At 36.5% G+C, this 17,777-nt stretch overlaps 1 long non-coding RNA gene across 5 annotated transcripts in view; it reads left to right on the top strand.

The window, feature by feature from the left end:
• Nucleotides 1-17,777, top strand: part of LOC111930343 (uncharacterized) — a 60,986-nt gene that overhangs the window by 1,468 nt on the left and 41,741 nt on the right. For 3 of the 5 annotated variants that reach the window (XR_015288798.1, XR_015288795.1, XR_015288797.1), the window contains exon 2: nucleotides 14,708-14,827. This is a non-coding gene — a long non-coding RNA (uncharacterized LOC111930343). Of the gene's footprint in view, nucleotides 1-9,179; nucleotides 9,353-10,234; nucleotides 10,320-14,707; nucleotides 14,828-17,777 lie in introns of all 5 variants that reach the window. The other 2 variants (XR_015288796.1, XR_015288794.1) reach the window with 2 other exon arrangements.

Below are 17,777 nucleotides of genomic sequence, written 5' to 3'. Positions count from 1 at the left end.
TTTTCATCCTGCTGGCAATAATGTGCCAGCTCTTTTTAGGGCAAATACATTATTTTGATTAGCCTGATGCCGTTCTAGAAATGCTGCTTTCTCCTGAGGCATTATGCAGTTTTGTTTATCTCAAGTGTTAAAAATGCTTGAGTGACCTTTGGCCCCTTCAAAGCCCTGGCTTTATGGCATCTTACTGAGTTTTACTGGTAAATTTAGGGAGTCAGGAAAGTATGTCTAAGGCTGCCATCTTCATACTTGTTACTTTCTCACTCTGAGCTGTCTGTTCCCCATCCAGTCTTAGGGGTTTTCCACCAGCTGACAAGGGGGGAATTATGCCTTTTTATTTCTTTCATGTAAAGTTATTCTTAGATTATTCTGGATAATCTGTCAAATATTTATGTGCATTTTACTCCTGATCTCTATCATACAATCAGCTAGACCAAAAGCATAATTTTTGTTGGTTTATTTCTAAACAACTTCAGGAATCTGAACCACTTTAAAATTGCTACTTCCCAGATTACTATCTATTTTTCCTGTAGATAAACAGAAGTGAAAAAACATTTCTAGATTTTGATACTATGGTTTACCTAAAATGCAATAGTACTAAACAAGTTTTTTTGATGTCTAAGACCTCAAAATAACTCTATGTAAGAGTATTCAAATGATCTTGATAAGTTATTTCATTGTGAAGTCCTCTTATTTACCCTTCAATGCAGAACACCTTCCTAGTCTTCTCCTTTGAACAGCACTCACATATGATCTCTTATATTCTGCACAGACTTCTCCAACCTGGAAACTTTTCTTGTAATTTTATTATCCAAACAGGTCTATGCTAGACATTTCTCCTCAGTTATTGCAAATGAGAAGCATATGCAAAAACATACCATAGGTGTGTATGTGGTATACCAAACCCACAGGTGTTTGAAGAAAATTTTAAAACATAGAAGCCTACAAACTCAAATCTAGCTGTATGGAACTGACATGTTAGCTCTCAGCCTAGATTAAGACAATTTCCTGGAGAAGAGATGACACAAGATGATCCTGGAAGCAAAATCTGAAGCCAGCAAGGAGTAGTGCAATGAAAAGCAGTCGACCAATGTGAGCTGGTGCCAGAGCAGATATCTTGCCTCTTATCCTTGACATCTTGGGGATAAGCCTGGAATTTATGGGGTCTTGCATCATGTGCTTCTCTACTGCTGATAGTGTAAAGGTGTGAAAATGAGCTTTAGGATTTCGATGAGAAACAAACAGCAGGACGAATAGTAAGCAAAAAACTTTATTAGGAATGGAAGAAAAGAATGTGGGAGTGAGCAGGTTTGGGATTACTGTGGTTAAGCAGGATAAAGCCAGTGGAGTAAATTAAATCAATAGCTGAGATGATGACAGAGCTCAAAACAGAGAGTAAGAATAACACTGTCACAAACCCAAGAACATTAATAGCTTGAATGGGCCTTCAAAGGTCACCACTGGGTGCTGAATCACTTTAGCCACGTGCACTCCTAAAAATGTCATGCTACCATCATAGTGTAGAATCAGCCTTCTAATTTATTTTGGCAGTTGATGTCATCACAGCAGCTTACACCTTAATTTAAACTGCAATCATATTGCACCACACTGTTGATTTTTAAGTCGATGAGGATCAAATAAATACTTCTGGTTGCTGTATTACTGTATTACATATTCTTCTCACACTTTGGCTCCTTAACATTCAGTGTTCTGTCACCTGCATATAACTGCATTATAACACTGCAGAGGGCACTATCGGTGCATATGAGCAGTGCTGGGCAAACTCACAATTTCATGAAAATAGGACAAGGGATGTCCGCAAGTATGCGTTTATTCATTCACTAGTGTTAGATCTCTTTGGCCTGGTGATGAAATCACATCTGGCCAAACATCCTTAGACATAAAGAAAATAGAAATAAAATGAGATTTCAGCAGTCAGTTCAAAATTCTTGTGTATTTAGAACTGACAAAAATCATGGCAGAGGGAACCTCCCTCCTCACCCCCAAAACTCTTGCATTGAAGTGATGGTTAAACAGTTAGTTTAAAATCTCTCTGCGTTTTTCTATGGCATGTCTTGGTTTTTAGATGCCATCATTTGTGTGTGTCCATACCCATTAAAATCATGATTTCAATATTTAAATGAGAGATCAGCTTTTAAAAATTTCACTTGTGGTTTAAATAGGTAAACTAAACCACGATATAGAAAAACCTTGCTGCAGCCTCTGATAGATATTTAAAGAGAAGGTTTTCTCCTATTTCCATATCAGTTCCTGAGCAGTGCTATGACTTTAGGCAAGTGAATACTTAGTTCATGTATGATTAAATTGGGTGTGATTGCTAGTAAAATGATTTATAATTCTTGGATGGAATGCTAATATTTCTAAGAAAATATTTTGGCATCTGCAGTTCTTGAAAGTTTTGATCTTAAACTGATTTCTGTAGTGTTTAAGATAGAGTTTTGATGAAAAATTATGATTTGGGCTCTTTGGAATTCACTATTCAAGTAATTTTTCTGCAGAGCAAAAGTAAGCAGCCAAATCCACAAGTGTTCATTCTGAAAGCATTTTGCTGACATCAGTACTCTGCCATATCTACTTTCTTAATGTCCAAAGAGGGCTTTTGCCACAGCTATGATAAAAAGAGCAGAAAAACATTCCCAGTAGAAAAAAGTTCTAGGAGATACCTGTTCACACTAACTCTAAAAATGTTAGAGGATGATTTGCTCAAAGGGGCTAAACAGCTGGTACAGAATGTGTTCTCAGGCTAACCTAGAAAGCTATGAAAGGATCCAGAGACTGGAAGTTGAAAACAGATTTTTTCAAAGTAGGTTTATTTGCATTTTTAGAGATGTGAACAACTAGCTACTGGAAAGACATGTTAAGATGTCTTCTCTATCATTATATTCATTAATGTATTAATGTATTAATGTATAACCTTTTTTCTCTGAAAGGTATGTTGTTCTGAGGTTAAAAATTAATCCAGAGAGATTCTGTACTCCTCTACCAAGATCAATCCCATATAGATTCAGACCTAGACCTAAATCTGCCATATGATCCTAAAGGAGGGAGCACAAACTATTTTACAAGTCTATTCCTAAGCTTCTCTTTGGCTTATGTAAGGCTTATTTTATACGATTGGCTCCTGACAGCCATTCATAAAACTTGCAGCATTTGCTATCCAAATAGCTTCCAGCCACTGACATTATATCCTCTAGCATATCTGCTTACATTCTGCTGTTGTCCTACTTCCAGACACCATTCATCTTTGAGTGCACAGTTTCACTAGATGCATTAGTTGCTTGCCCTGCTGATATCTTCATTGAAAGCACTCATATTACAAACAGCAGCTGCCATTTAAGCAAGATATGGTTTGATATGTTAAAACAATGTAGATCTCTCTAAATCTGCTAAGCTTAAACATTGAGTAAGATTGCTTAGTCACTGGCTGCTCATATTGCTTTTACTGGATTAGTATAAACTATGTAAAAATTAGTTGGCTTGAAGGAAAATTAACTGATAGCACTAAACATGCTATCTTAACTCTTTTACAGTTCTCCTGCTGAAGTGCCTGAGATGATCTTTTCATGAACATTAAATCCCCAAAAATCAGCATATTCAAACATGGGAGTGGACCCAGATGTTCATGCCTGTTTCTGTACCTTTCCTTCCCATTTTATCTCCCTTCCCCATCCCAGTGACGTACGCCACATTAATAGGACTTCTACTCTAAAATTGGGGTGGCAGAGCTGACCTGAGTTAAAACTAATTCTGCACAAGACTAGCTAACTGAATGGTTTCTGCAGGCTGCACCTGTACTGTACATTTGTTATGCAGCTCCACGAACAATTATTGTGGTGCTAAGGAATAAAACAGCATAGGGTTGAAAACAAGTATGAAGGGCAGTCAGAGTCTCTTTTGCATCACTGCTCATGCTCAAAGCTATTGTGAAACTCCTTAATTTGTGCTACCTTAGACATCATTGCCAAGTCTCCTCAGGATAAGATTTAGGAGAAATACAGCTGAAATATTAGATAAGTTCTTACCAAGGTAGCACGTCAATCAGAATTTCACATGTGCAGAATGTAAGACTATTATAGTAACCTTGATTCCCTGAAAACTTCAATAAGTAATTCAATTTGATATGTAAAGGATACATGCAGCAATTTTTTATGAAGCATATACAAATCACTTTCAAGATATTATTTCACATTAATTTTTTAATGGTAAACAAGTGAAAACATTATACATTACTGAATTAGTTTTGTTATCAACTTCACTGGCAGTATTATGAATGTCACCATGAAAAACTAAATGCAAAGTTATGTTACATTGCATTTAATATAAAATATAACTTGTCTAAAGCCAAATTAGCTGTATAGTAGAAGAAAATTATGCTTATATCTCCTTTAAGTCTAATTTCTTTTTGAGTGATATAGAAAGTAAATTGGTATTTTGTCAAGAAGGATCCTGAATCGTGTTCTTTGTTAGAGGTCCTTACAACTTTCTTATACTTAACACTTTTATATTATCATTTTACTTGGCAACCCTTGCACTTTTTTTAAAAGTAGGCTAAGTATGAGTCATATTGTTATAACATGATTGTGTCTCATTCTAGGCTAAGATGTTGAGGTTGCAGAAAGCAAATGATACCTATCTGGAAAGAAACAGTAACTTACTTACTCTAATCTTTTTAGATTTAAAAGTTTTTTAAAGTGCTGAAAAAAAAAAAATATTTTCAGCACAGGAAAAATATCTTCAGAAAGGGTAGATTCAGGGAATAAAACACAGAGCTGGATCAAATGAGATCACAATAGTTCTATCTTTGTTGCACATAATTGCAATGTGACCTTAAAGTCCATCTGCACATTGCTTTGCATTGACTACCTATGAGTGAGCAATTTATCTCATTGAACCTCAGTTGTCTAGAAGTTGAGTATCTGTTTTTCATCTGGATTGCATTTCTCTTTTGGCAATACAGACATAAATATATCATTCAGATGGGATGAACCTTCCTTGGGAACTTTCCCCACTGACAGAAGAGAAAATGTAGCTTGATCTGAACACATCCATTTAAGTTGGGTAGATAGGTAAATTAAGCATTACCCTGGTAAACCACTAGTTAATATTGGTTTCTTTCTGGATGTCTTCTCTAAGAATTTCAGATGTCATTAAATTAGGAAGATGAAATAGCACTGGAATTTAGGCTGACTACTTTGTCTTTAGGAACCCTTAACCCCTCTTTTTTAATGCCCCCTGCTTGCAATATAGAGATGATAAATATCTGTTTTTCTATTCTGGTTTCAGCTGGGATAGATTTGATTTTCTTCCCAGTAGCTGGTACAGTGCTGTGTTTTGGATTCAGTATGAGAACAATGTTGATAACACACTGATGTTCTAGCTGTTGTTAAGTAATGCTTACCCTTAGGTCAAGGACTTTCAGGACTTTCAGTTTCCTGTGCTCTGCCAGTGAGGAACTGCACAAGAAACTGTGAGGAGTCATAACCAGGACATTTGACTGGAACTAGCCAAAGGGATATTCCACACCACGGAATGTCATGCCCAGTATATAAACTGGGGAGGGGGGAGAGACACTTGGTTAGAAAAGGCCAATTACTGCTCAGACTGGGCATTGGTCACTAAGTTGTGAGAAACTGTACAATGCATCACTAGTCTCCTCTCTCTCCTCAATTTCACTGCAGTTGTTACTATTGTTATTATTTACTTTATTTATATTATTAGTTTGTTCTTATACCAAACCAAAATTTTTACCTTTTTCTGATTCTCCACCCCATCCCACCAGGAGGGAGAAGGAGTGAGCGAGGATCTGTGTGGTCCTTAGTTGACATCTGGGGTTAAACCATTACATTTTTGTAAAGCAATTTCATTTTCCTGTCTCTTTTGCAATATAAGTAATGAATACTAAGCAATTTAAAAGCTAATGTTATTTAATTTGCATGGAATTTCTTGCTTATTGATTCTGCCCTGATATTGATCTCTTTCTGGACACTGGCATACTGTAACTATTGACAAGCTTTTTGTTGCTGTAAGGCCACGAAGGCCACATACTACATTCTTAAAAATAGGCTGCATTCCTATCTGATCTAATTGTGATTTTGACTAAGCCTGCAGAATAAGTCCCCAGATATAAATGCTTAGGATCAATATGAATATTAATTAAAAAAAAAAATTAAGACAGAAATGTGTTAAAGACAAAAACCTTGCTTGTAACTGAAATAAATCAATTGCTGTAGCAGCTTATCCTGTTGGGACAGCTAAAGGCAGTAGTTCTTATTATGGAGTAATGGGCTGCAAAATTTCAGTGTAATGACAGAAATTTGTTTCTGGCAGATTGACAGAATTTTGTTATTTTGGGGAAGGCTGTAGGGGTAACCATCGCATAAAAGTAAGGTCAACTCCAGTCAGACAATTTTTAGTAACTGGGAGATTGTGATGGTTGCCTGGCAACTACAGCAGATATAAACTAGCTTTTCCAGGTGACTTGGGAGACTTACGGCATTTTCACTTGCTGCATTGAAAAGATTGCCTTTTAAAGGGGTCTGGCAGTTAGAAAGGTAAATAAATCATGGCTAACTTGGCCCATGGTAGACACAGAGACTGACTGATCTGCCTTCTTCCTAGCATGTTTATTTTCCATGTTTCCATGAAGTGTCAATTTATTATCCCACTCTTGAAATTGAGAGAGACAGGCTTGATTTCTTTGCTGCATTTGGACAAACCAAAAGCATATGTCGGCTCAAAATATATCTCCATCTTCCCAGCATCATCCCTTAAGCATTTGCCTTAACTCAGAGGCTCAACAGGTAATAGGTGGGACCCACCTTCTACTTTTACTCCAATGCTCATACATCAGTAGGAAATCAATGCAGAGAGCAAGGTCACCCCTTCTCATCCAAGAAGAACTCTGATAAGAATGTGACTTCTAAATTTTAAAGCTTCTCTGTTTTGCTGAGTTGCTCCCACCTCTGGGAAATTTCTCAATACTTCCCACTATTGCTTTAAAGAAATAATTCAACTTTTATATTGGCAAATTTGTTTGTTTGTTTATAAAGGTCAGTTTATTGTTTTTTCCCATCCACAGGCACAGGATACATTTAATCAGGACTCTCCATACTGAGACCTTTCTGAATAAACTCTAAAAGTGCATAGAAGGTATTGGTGGATGTCATTTGTTGTACCTAGACATAGCCGATATTACTTTCTCTTCCGGGATGTTTTTATCCATCTGAAAAGAATCACAGAATATCCTGAGCTGGAAGGGACCCACTGGGATCAATTAAAGTCCAGCTTCTGGCTCTGCACAGGACAACCCCAAGAATCAAACCATCATGCCTGAGAGCATTGTCCAAATGCTTGGTGCTGTGACCACTTCTGTGGGGAGCCTGTTCCAGCACCCAATCATCCTCTCAATGAAAAACCTCTTCTAACATCTAACCTGAGCCTCCCCTGACACAGCTTCATCCCATTCCCTCAGGTCCCTGCTGACACAGGGTATCTGGTAACAGTTTCACAGATGATGCAGAAAGGCGTCTGCTGTAAGGAATATTACTGCTGAGTAGCTGTTTCCTTTCATTCCTATTCTGCCAGTATAATCTGAATATCAGCTGTTTTGAAAAAATCTTTCTAGTCTTGTTTTCTGATAGTGTAAACCATTGAAATAGGTAATACTTCACCAATCTATGGTTTTAACTGATATTTTGTACTTCTTCTGAACCCTTCCTCTCAGGAGCTGTATATTTTATACAGGGCTCCAAAGTTTCAAATGCTTAACTGCTCATAATTGTATGGTTTAAAACCCACACACCCATTCTATTTCTTCAGGAAAATTGTGGGGAAATTTGGGTTTAATTTCTTTTTATTTTGACCATCTCTGTGAGTTTTTTTTCTTGTAACAGACTCCCACCAGGACATTTGCTTTGTTGGCCATCCCCCTGCTTCTTACTTACAGTCAAACCTGTCAGCACTGTCATCAGGTTCTAGACAACCAAACCCCTGAACAAACCTCCTCTACCTCTCCTTCCTTTCCTATCCCTTCTGAAAGCTTCAGAGCCACACCTAATATATATCTATAGAAAAAGTAAGATTTCAAAAACCATAAACAAGTGTACCAGACTACTAGTCTACTACTACTACTAGACTACTACTCCTTGTACATTATTCTCCATCATTAATGAGATGCTGTGTTTTTTAGCATTTCCTACCCCTTTTAATTTACAGGTTATGTCATCAAATTTGACCATTAGTTACTGGTCATTTGCAAAGAATGGCAGGTAGAATAGCACGGATTCAAAGGCCTTCATGCTTGTCAGTGAATGGGCTTTTTTCCAACAGATGTGGGATTTCCACAAGGATTTTCATTCTCACTTCTCTCATTTTGTGCTAGAATTTGTCTGTGAACATACTTCTTCCGAGTACTGTTCTGGATACAGCTTGTGTTAAATGTGTTGCACTAATCTGTCACCTATTTTGAAGATCACATGTTTGGACAGCTGCTAAAAAATGCAGTACCTAGTGTTATGGAATGATAATTCCTTTTAGTGCCACAAATGCTGCTGTTAAATAACTAATGTGAAAAAATAAAATATAGGACTAGTGAATTGTATGTACCACATCCAAGGCATGGCAAGCATTTTTAAACAGGCATGTTTGTGTTGAGCAAATTTACAAAACACATTTCTGGTCACAAGAACACTGGCAGTTCTTAAGTTTTAAGTTAAGCTGGCAGTTATAAGCATAGGCTTACACAATCATGCTTCCCAGAAAATATCTTCATTGTAAGTCTTAACACAACCAAGCTGGGAAACTGATGAATTTGTGGACCCATGTGGAGGTGAGACAGGTAGTAAGTAGGTAGCAAAAGGTTATGAATAGCCTTCATTCAAAGCAGTAGCTCATAAGTAGTCCATAAGTAGTAATAGATTCACACATGGCATTTGTCAGACTACTGAAAATGGCAGAAGAAGCTCAGAAGATTCAGGAACAAAAAAATTTTATTTATACATGGTAGCACTAAATTATTTCAAGATATGTTTCTAAATACTGCACCTAAGATACACTTAGAATCTATCGTAGAATTAAACTTTCATTCCTGATCTCTAGGCTAAAATGTATCAAATTTTACTGTTAATTCATACTTTACCCTTCTTCACACATATTCCAACAAGGGTAGCTTCAGTCCTTGTGCTAGAGAAAAACCCTGAGACAAGACAGGCTTAACTTGGTTGAACCCAGCTCCTCTTGGACTGTGTGTCTGGTTCTCTGCCCCCCATGCTGGACATGAAGTGGTGTCATGCTGTGAAAAAAATTATTTACCAGTGCCACTACAGGGAACTAGGAGGTGAGTGTAAGTTAACCTACACACTGACAATTAACAAAATGTAATCATACACAACAGAAAAAATTGCAGCATAAAATGCTTAGCACTTCAGTGGGAAGTTCATGGAAAGTCGTCTCAAAGACACTTTTATCCAATTTCAGTTTTATTTCTCTAATACTTTAGCATTAAACATTCTTTTAGTTCAGTGATGTCTCATAAAGAATTACACATTTTGCACCAGACAACAGAAAGAATCAAGAATTTATTTTTTTTTGCATTAAAATAGAAGGTTCCATTTTTTTTTTTTATTCTCTCTTTTTTTTTTTCTTCCCATTAACTTAAAGTGACTTGTAGACCATGCTTTTGGTATCAGACAGTGACATATTTATCCATCTATTGTGCCCTAGCAAAATGTTAAGTAGGTGATATTAATTTAGCATTCTGATTAATCAGAAACCATCTGTGTAAGGTTTACAGTGCAGTATTTTTGGGGGGTGGGGAAAGAAGTAGACAATAAAAATAAAGTAAAAGAAACTTTAAGTGCTGGAATGTACCTTAGTGCAGAAAAACTACAGAAACATTTAAGCAGAGAAAAGTTAAAAATGGATTTTTTTTAAAGAAAAATTTACCAAGGTAGAAAAGATTTCAAGAATAAAGAAAAAGAAAATTAAAAAATATAAAAAAATCCTAGGTATGCAGATTTGCTATATTAAATATGTGGTAAGAGGTCCCACTGATAAACTGTCACAAGATGAACATGCATCCATTCATAAAGCCATAAATGGCACAGTGAAAAGGGCTGCTCTTGAGTCTCCCATTCATTGTATGGCTGACCACATGGTACACTTGTCTAAGGGTTTGCACCTGCGTTTTCTCCTATCTGTCGGATTTTCTTTGTTGCAGGAACATGAAGATTTAATTGTTTTGGTCAGAGTTAGCTGCTCCTGAAATGTATCTTTACAGCTGACTGTTACTGAGGAGGTGCCTGGTAGGTGATGCAGCTTATAAATTATTGTCAGTTCATACAAAAAACCATTCACACTAAATATTTTCAATGTAGCAATCAAAAGAAGTCTAAGCACAAAACACAGAACTGGTGCTAGCTACTTGTACCTGGAACCCAGCTAAGCTGATCTTGAGGCAACAGCCCTTCTTCCTTTTTTTTACAGCCTTGCATTCAGTACTGAGCAGCTATCAAAGTTCTCTTTCTGAGATAATCTCCCAATCTGTCACACACTTGATAGTCTCTGCCTCCAAGAAGACAGATCTTTGCTAGTAGCTTGACAGCAAAAATAATACAACATTTCTTTGCAAATTCATCTTCTTAAGGTCACTTAAAAGCAATGTAATATTGCTGCAGTGTAGGCCTGCCTTTTTTTCCCAATCTAATATTCACTAGTAAAATTTTATTAAAAAATTATTCAACAAATTCTGGCCGTCTCTAAGCCTTGGTACACAACTATAGTTCTGCAAAAGTGATTGCTCAAGTAATTTACCAAATATTTTATGTTTCTATACATTCTCTTGGTGTTTATAAAAGATTGTAGAGCTTTCAGTGTCAATGTACACATTTAGTTTTCTCCTGCAGTTAAAAAAGAATTTTTCTAAGACAAGGAAAATAAGTTAAAAAAAAGATGCCAAATGGAAACTCTGATCTCTCACAAACACTTCTCTTTGACTTAAGGAACAGAGTGACACAATAAGGCATTAACCTACGTATTTTGATGAAAAATACTGTAAAAACAGCATTCTTTATAGTGTGCTTGCTTAAACCAGATGACCTAACCTTATTTAACATAACAGTCCTCAATACAAACTCAGTCACTTTTTGTTAACTTCAAACCTCTGGCTACTCCCTCAGATTGTCTCATGACTATCTGAGAGCCTGAAGCCAGAGCCACAGCAGTGACAAATATTGCCAGCACTGAGTGTCAAAGGATGCCTTTCATCTGCACACAAGGGCAAGCACCAAGGGTGCCACAGATTTAGACAGAAAAATATACATCAGTAATAATAATGGGTCAGTAATCCAGACAAAATCTTTTGTACTAAGGGCATAGGTATTCTTGTGCCAAGGTGTTAAACATTTATGAAGGCTTTTAAGGAGATATGTTGATTTTCTGAATGGTTTTGAAAGTAAGTGTTATTTGGATGCATCAATAGGTTTTGACTGTTTCTAGTTTAGGAAACATACTGTGCTTTTCACCCCAGATCACCTTGCAATTCTCACATTCATCCTTATGTGACATAATGCAGCTGAAACCAGCCCTGGAGCTATTATGCAATGCTAATGCCTTTTTTGTTTATAGCAGAAATCAGCCATTTTCTGTGAAGCCTGGTTGTTGCCCTTCTGAAGCATCCTACAAAATGGCATAGACATTTTCTCTGTTCGTTCTAGCGGCCCTGCAAATACAGTTCCATTGAAACTCCGAAAGAAGGGCTTAGCCTAGTTAATGCTGCTGATATTTCAACACTAATTATAATTATTAATTATGTTATGCTTTAGGTTATGTCTTCTGTACTTAAAAATAGTAATGCAACTATCATGCAGCCTTTCTGAAAAAATATTTTTTAATTATTATTAGAAAAGTAGCTCTTTTAGAAAAATTTAAAAAATCTATGATGGTGTCAGAAATCAGAAGCCCATGGCAAGAAGAAACTATAAATAGAATTTGCGGTTATTTGCTCCTAGTGAAAATCAAGGGGACTTTTACCCTTGACTGCAGCAGAAAGGAAGGTAGGCCTCCAACAAAACGCTTTTTAAAATATCAGTCACAGATAGCAGGGAACCTACAAGGAAGGCAAAAACAACAGCACTCTTCAGGTGAATGAGCAGATGATTTATTTGCCTTAAAATGGAAAAAGCTATTCCTAAAACCTTAATCACCAATGTTCCCTTTCTAAGTGTTGTTGGGGTGATACAACTGAACATTTTCAAGTGACATGTCTGCTCTACTGCAGTGGGCTTTCTTTATTCAACAAGAAGTAAGCTTGCTAGTAATATACTGGGAAGAATAAAAAATTCCTGTTGTTTTGCTGTGTTGGTCTTTTGGGCTAAAATACTTCTTTTGTGGTCATTTTCCCAGACTGGGCTGAGTTACTGGGTTCCATCTGCTGTGTAAATGACATACTACTTTAGGTATGATGTGCTACTGCATCTATCTTTATGCTAAGCTGGAACATGATCCTTAGAATGGGGAGAGCACAGATAAAATGTCTTTTCTGACAACTTAGCATTACAGAGGAGGGGGTAGACAGGGAGGTTTTTCCTTTGTTTCAAATTATACAAGAGTTCAATTCAGTCAATCAGGAGCTTCTCGGATTCTTTGAATAGGCCTTCTTTAATGTGAATTGTAAACTTCTTTGCTCTAAGTTTATAACTATAATGATTTAACTAAGTAATTTAAAATATTTTTGTTGTAATTTGATAGTTATTCCATTCTTTTGAAGTTTCATTTTTACATGTGTATCTTTTTTCAGTAGAAATTTTTAAGTTTAATACTTTATATGTCATTTGAGAGTTTTGCAAGGGAATGTATGATTTTGTCTTCTGAAATCTTCATTCATGTTGTACCAGAGACAGTGTACAGCACTGTATAATTCTTTATTTTATTTTTTTCATCTTCTCTTAATTTGAACAGATTTTTTTTTTGAGAAGGGCTTTAAGAAAACACAGGGAATGGCTACTAGATGGCAAATTTCACAATAAAAGAATATTTTCTGCTTTATCCATTAATGTTATGTAATTCTTCAAGACAAATTTTCATTATTCTCTTTGCTAATGATCTGGGCAGTTGTTCCCACCTTTGGAAAACACATTATCATTTTATTTTGCCTGCAGAAGTTTGGTCACTAGCAATAGCAGACTGTATTTTCTGAACTGTCATGATTTCTAACTCACAACAGCATGGAATTGCATGGATACTTTTTGGTGACTTAAGCTTGCTTTAATTCTCCAAAGTCTCAAGACGTGATAGATGTGGTCAAAGTCAAAAAAGAGTCACAGGATGGTGAACATACAGAATGTTAAGACATGTGGACATTTATATTATCCATCTGCTTTTAATCTAATGTTAAACTAAAGAGCAGGGGTTGTCTTTCAGGCATAGTATTTATTCAGTTGATTCTTAAATATTGTGCGTATTCATTTTATTGTCAGTTGATTATTACTGGGTTATTTATAGTAGCTCTTGAGGTTAGGATGAATCTGTTTAATAGGTTAGCAGCTCACAAAGATTGATTTAAAAAAATGCCAAATTCAGGTAGGTTGGAAGCAACTTAATATGAATTATTACATTGACAGGTTCATAGTTTTGCTGCTAGTAGACAAATAGCCTCTAATGTATCAGTTGCTACACTAGGGTTGCTGCCTATATTTCCAAGTCAAATCAAAACAACCAAAGAAAGGATAAAACAGGGATACTGAACTGTCTTTATGGTTATCTATCTAGCAGTGTGGAGTACTTGCCTGTCCTTATGTAGGTGGCAGAAATGTTATTCAGGCTCACATGATGCATTTTCACAAATTGATCTCAGCTGCACATATTTAATAATGATAAATAAAAAAATTATTCAAGAAAAATGATCCACCACCCACCAGAAGAATTGACCACAGGTGTAAACACGTTAGAATATGCAGGACATAATTTTTCTATAAACCTTGAAGACTTAATTACTCATTAGAATTAATTGAAGAATTTCCATGAAAATGAAAAAGCATTAGATCATTAGACATGGATGAAGTTTTTACTCTTTAGTGAAAAGGTTTTAATAAAATTAATTAAAGGTACAATATCTCCACCTTCACGTATTTTATGCCTTATATTTCATTCAACAAGGATATTTCCAAATCTGCCCACTGCAAAAGGTAAAATAAATCCTGTTTGTGCAGAACTAAGAGATTAGAGAAAATAGTGAGAAACATGAAGAATTTAAAAACTGCAGGTACAGTTGTTTATATGAATAGTAAGAAAGACAAATGATAATGTAAAAAGGTCACAAACACTGCTTTGTGAGAAAGAAATCTAACTTTTTTTCTCAGATAATTGAGAATTATTTTTACATGGGATTGTTTTTACAAGTTCTCAGAATTCTGAATTTCTAATGTATTTATGTTTATATTATTTGTAAAGTGAAGAGAAATATTGGCAGTTATCATACATACAGGTTTCCAAAATCTGTTTTTGTTCCTAGCCAGAAAATAGTGACAGTTCATGGCTGGGGATGAGAGGAGTCAGGGAAGAAGAGTTTGTTGCTTTTTTCCCATTCCCACTAACAGTGAGGAAAGAAAAGCCAGTGGTAATTTTCAGCTTTTTTTTTTTTTCTTTTTGAGAGTTGTGATTAATTTACAAGTGTATCAATTCTTATTTTCTACAGGGAAATAAAATGGGAAGAAAAGCACCCCACCTTACAGTGGCATTTTGGTCATCTGAGAAAGGTGGAGTCAGCTTGGGCCAGCAGAAAAAGCCAAGAATATTTAAGAGCATGGGAAAAAAGGTAAGGACTCGCCAATAAATTTGTGCATCTCACAGTTCCTGTTAGATAATCCAGTTTAGCATTATGAGATATAATTTTTTTCCTCTGAAGAAAATGAGAAATTATAAATTATATTAGCTGTCTTCTGAATAAAAGTCATCTCTTTTTATTAAAAAAAAATCATAATATATCATTATATATATCAATATATCATTATATATATCAATAATATAATATATCATTATATATATATCAATATATCAATATATCAAAAGTTCACTGAAGAACTTTTACCCAGCAACTGTTTATATAGTGGTGAGTTGCTTGGGGTTTTCGGGTTTTTTTGTTATGAATCTTACACAAATCAGGGTAGCTGAAGCCTAAAGACACTGTTCTGAGAGGTACTGGGCAGTCTTTTTACTAGGGAGAGAAACCAGCTTTGCCTTGTCTTTTCTGCATGGGCCATCTGGAGGTGTTGCTGTGCCCTCTGTAGGAGGCATCCATCCCCATCCATCCATCCTTCCGCCCACGTGCAGGAAGCCATGGCAGCTCTTCTGGGGAAAAGGCAGCTGGCCAAGCACAATCCTGCCCTGGGCTGCATCCAGCTCCCACGATACCAGAGACCATCCCAGCCAGAGCTGCTCATGGCTGCTTTAGTTAGAGCTCTGAAAATACCTTGGCAGAGCATGGGAACTGGCATTTTACAGAAGAATATTCTTGTCCTAATACTTGTTTGGAAAAACAAACGAACAACACCACGCACACGTGTATACTCTTGCATGTTAATTCCTCTGAATTTCTTTAATTTAACATATCAGACTGCACAGCTCCTGTGAAAAATTGAGTACAATTACTGCATTTTGGAGGGATTTCCTTCTACAATTATTAGTGTCTACTGCTTTTGGTTAATTGAGCAAACAATGCCCTTGATAGCCATTTCCTTTCACCATAGTCAAAGGCAAGATAATTAGTTAATTGCTGGAAGGGGTTGTTAACTGCTGGTAATGAGCCACTTTTGAGGAAATTACTACTACAATACCATTAGACACTGCAGGCATGCATGAAGGGGAGAAATACTCTTTTTGATACTTCTACACTTTTTCTCCTGCAAGGAAGCTGTAGCAGATGTATTGTTGAGCAAGAAAACAACTACCAATTAGAGCAATAAAAAATTATCCATATGGTAAGAATTATTCTTAACGTGGCAGAATTGACCTGAATGTCATGAATTTTCTATTTTTAATACAATATTACAAGTCCATTAATCTTTCATCCTAAAATATTGATCGCTTGATCCAGCAGTATATAGAATAGCAATACTTTGCTACAATTTACATTATCAAGCACAGTGTAATATATTTTTATGTCATTTACACAGGAGAATTTTGAAGAAAACCCTCCTTCTAATCTACACTTGATTTTGTAAATAGATTCGCACCATGACTAATGGATGGATAGTCCCATCACAAAGATAATCACAATTCTCACTAATGACTGCTGTCTGTGGTCAGATTTAGCAGTACCCTTGGTGTGTATCTCAAAACTAACCAAAGAGGGTTAAGTTATGCTTGTATCCAGTATATACAAGTCAAAAGAGTTTTTAGAAGGCTAAATTATAGTGTAATTACAATAAAAATAGGAAATAAGCATTCAATCAAACTTTCAAGAATTTTTAAAAACCTTAATGGCACACTAAAAGAGAATAAAAAGGTCCCTGTGTACTACATTTCAGATGTTCATACAGAGTCCTATAATAAAGATTTTCAATGTAAGCCCAATTACGCATAATTATCTGTGCAGAGTAAACCCAGTGCAACATACATCATATCTTATGAAAATTAATTTTTCAGGTGTACTGTGAGTTCACAAAATCACAGAATGGCAAAGCTACAGGATTCCTCAGGCAGGTTCACCTAGGGCTGATTGCCCAAGACCATGTTCAAATGCCTTTTTAATGTCTTCAAAACTGGAGACTTCACAACTTCTCTGAGCAACCTCAGATATTTCTTGGCAGTTCTGGATGTTCAGACACACCCTCCTGTATTTCAGTTTGTAGCCATTGCCTCTGATCCTGCCAGTGCATGCTGCTGAAAAAGAGTCTATCTCCCTCTTCTTTACAGCATCCCTTCAGGCATTTCTGTGCATTGGTCCCCCTGCACCTGCTCTTCTCCAGGCTGAAAAGTGCCACCTCCTTCAGCCTATCCTCACAGGGGAGGTGCTGCAGTCCCTCAGCCATCTCCTCTCACTTCTCCAGAATGTCCATTTCTCTCTCTCCTGGGAAGCTCAACACTGGACACAATGCTCTGGAAGTGGCCTCCCTGTGCTGAGCAGAAGGACAGGAGCAGCTCACTCAGCCTGCTGGCAACAACCTTCCTAATGCAGCCCAGGATGACATTTGCCTTCTTTGCTGCAAGGGCACAGTGCTGGCTCCAGTTCAACTTGGTGTCCCCCCAGGCCTTTTTCTGCACAGCTACTTTTCAGCTATGCATCAGGAGCAAAAGCTCATAGGAAATTTGGTAAAAGGCAACCACATTTATACTGCATCTGCAAACAGAAAATAGATTTCAGCAACATGTATGGCAACCTCCACCTCTTCTGAGTGGTTCTATCTGTATGCAAATAATCCACAGATGAGTTTCCTAGTCTGAGCAAGCCTTGGAGGGGAGTTTTACTGGCCATACATGTACCATCACAAACATCTACTAGCTATCCGTGTCTGGTCTGTAAAGGGTTATCATATTCTTTTACAGGAAAAGTCCCCCACTCTAGAAAAAGTATTTCAAGAGTTGAAAAAAACTGTACCTCAACATCAGAAGAAAGATTAGTAAAAAAAACCAGTGAAATAGTACCAAGAATTATGAAGTTACTAACAAGCTGAAACAAAATGAGTTTCCATAAATCAGTATATGCTCCCAAGAATAGTAGCTATTTTATCCAATCTGTATCACAAAGAAATTACTCTTTATTAGTT

Source organism: Cyanistes caeruleus, chromosome 6 (genome assembly GCF_971803275.1).
Source record: "Cyanistes caeruleus chromosome 6, bCyaCae1.hap1.1, whole genome shotgun sequence".
Taxonomy (NCBI): Eukaryota; Metazoa; Chordata; class Aves; order Passeriformes; family Paridae; genus Cyanistes; species Cyanistes caeruleus.
Note: the sequence above shows the minus strand (reverse complement) of the source record. Positions and strands in the feature narration are given on the sequence as shown.